This window comes from Pongo abelii, chromosome 18 (assembly GCF_028885655.2).
Source record: "Pongo abelii isolate AG06213 chromosome 18, NHGRI_mPonAbe1-v2.0_pri, whole genome shotgun sequence".
Lineage (NCBI taxonomy): Eukaryota > Metazoa > Chordata > Mammalia > Primates > Hominidae > Pongo > Pongo abelii.
This window is the reverse complement of record NC_072003.2, coordinates 73,947,474-73,950,101: the sequence shown is the minus strand read 5'-3', so window position 1 is coordinate 73,950,101 and position 2,628 is coordinate 73,947,474.

The following is a 2,628-nucleotide window of genomic DNA, read 5'->3' as shown; positions in this document are numbered from 1 at the left end:
GTTTTGTGGTGGTTTGTTACACAACAGAAGTAACTAGGCAGAAACTGTTTAATTCTTCCTCTTGCCCAAGGAATCAAGTACAAACTTCCTATTTGGATATCCATAGCCTTATGGATATCCCCCATACCATACTTTCCAACTGGACTTTCCAATCAGATCCCAGAATTCTCCTACCAGAGACTGCAAACTCTAACACCCATAGGGCCTAGGAAGGAAACTAAATGAATGATTTGAGCCTGGAGGGGGCTTCAGTGAACAGATGACAAAGAACAGCGTCTCCTCAACTCCAGTCTATACTTTGTCACATAGAATGGGATCCCAACATTTCCAGAGCTTTCCATTTTGTCAAAAGAGCTAGAAAGTTGGATTTTTCTGTGATGTCCTTATTTTTAAAGGTTAGTATCTCATTAAAAATTATTTTAGGCTGGGCACGTTGACTCACGCCTGAAATCCCAGCACTTTGGGAGGCCCAGGTGGGAGGATCATCTGAGGTCAGGAGTTCGAGACCAGCCTTGCCAACATGGTGAAGCCCTGTTTCTACTAAAAATACAAAAATTAGCTGGGTGTGGTGGCCACATGCCTGTAATCCCAGCTACTCGGGAGGCTGAGGCATGAGAATCGTTTGAACCTGGGAGGCGGAGGTTGCAGTGAAGCATGATTGCACCACTGCACTCCAGCCTGAGCGACAGAGTGAGACCCTGTCTCAAAAAAAAAAAATTATTTTAATGCTGATAGGACAAACAAAATATGTCCACATAGGAGCTGCCAGATTTTAATCCCTGCCAGACTCAAACCCATGTTTGTGGTGCTTTCATTCTAGATTTTTTTTTTTAAGACAGAATCTTGCTCTGTCACGCCCAGGCTGGAGTGCAGTGGCACAATCTTGGCTCACTGGAACCTCTGCCTCCTGGGTTCAAGTGATTCTCCTGCCTCAGCCTCCTAAGTAGCTGGGATTACAGGTGCTCACCATCACACCCAGCTAACTTTTTGTATTTTTTAGTAGAGATGGGGTTTCACCATGTTGGTCACGCTGGTCTCCAACTCCTGACCTCAGGTGATCCGCCCGCCTCGGCCTCCTAAAGTGCTGGGATTACAGGTGTGAGCCACTGCGCCCAGCCTAGAGTTTCACTCTTGTTGCCCAGGCTGGATTGCAATGGCACAATCTCGGCTCACTGCAACCTCTGCCTTGCAGGTTCAAGTGATTCTCCTGTCTCAGCCTCCCAAGTGTCTGGGATTACAGGTGTGTGCCACCACACCTGGCTAATTTTTGTATTTTTAGTAGAGACGGTGTTTCACCATGTTGGTCAGGCTGGTCTCGAACTCCTGACCTCAAGTGATCTGCCCACCTCGGCCTCCCAAAGTGCTGGGGTTACAGACATGAGCCACCACGCCTGGTCTCATTTTAGATCTTATACCTTTGTTCATGGTGTGTGCTTTGCCTAGGATACACTAATCCCTGCCTTTAAAGTTACATTTTTTTCAGAACTCATTCTAAATCATTCAACAGCAAATGTGCTAGCCATTGTTTCAATCACTGAGAAGACAGCAATAAAAATACATTTGGGTCTTGTATTCTAGTAATTATCTCTGGTGAAGAAAATTATGGCTGATTTCTATTACTATTATTATTATTATTATGAGACAGGGTTTCACTGTGTTGCCTAGGCTAATCTTGAACTTCTGGGCTCAAGTGATCCTCCCACCTTGGCCTCCCAAAGTGCTGGGATTACAGGCATAAGCCACCATACTCGGCCTTATGTTTTTATCTTTTACTTATCCTTGATTTTTTTAAAACCTAGAACATGGTTTTTTTCTATAAATAAAAAATGCAGAAGAATATACACTTAATATGATTATTTTGTAGAACTTACTTTCAGGTATTACTATTTTACTATTTTCCTTCCTTCCTTTTTTCTTTTTTTTTCAGAGGCAGGGTCTGCTGGTTTGGAACTCCTGACTTCGAGGGATCCTCCTACCTTGTCCTCCCAAAGTGCTGGGATTACAGGCATGAGCCACCATGCCCAGCCACTGTTTTCATCTTTAAAATCATTTGTTCTATTTACTGTAGGAGTTACAGTGAAAATTCTCCCTGGTAGATGAATTATTCATACTCTGGCAGACCCACAATTATTATAGGTGAATTTACTATAAGCCTGATAAAGCTTAATCTTCAGGGCCTTTTACTTGCACAGGATGCCTTCCAAGGCCCTGTACCTGATTTTTCCCAACACTTATGTATGAAAATTTCCAGATACACAGAAAAGTCAGTACAATTGTACTCTGAACAATCATATACCTACCACCTAAACTCTACAACTAACAATTTATTATATTTGTTTTGTCACATACCTATTTACCTACTTGTGCCTCTTTCTATCCATTAATTCATCCTGATTTTTTATGCACTTCATTCCTAAACACTTCAGCATTTATGCCATTAACTGGAGTTTATCTCTCTATGGGCTTTTTTTTTGGCGGGGGGGTGGGAAGGTAAGTTTTTGCTGTGAAAAATTTGTGTGAAATGTACAAATCTTAAAGATAGCATTTGATGAGTTTTGACAAACGGATGCATATGAGTAATCCAAACTCTATCAAGATCATGAACATTATGGCCGGGCGCGGTGGCTC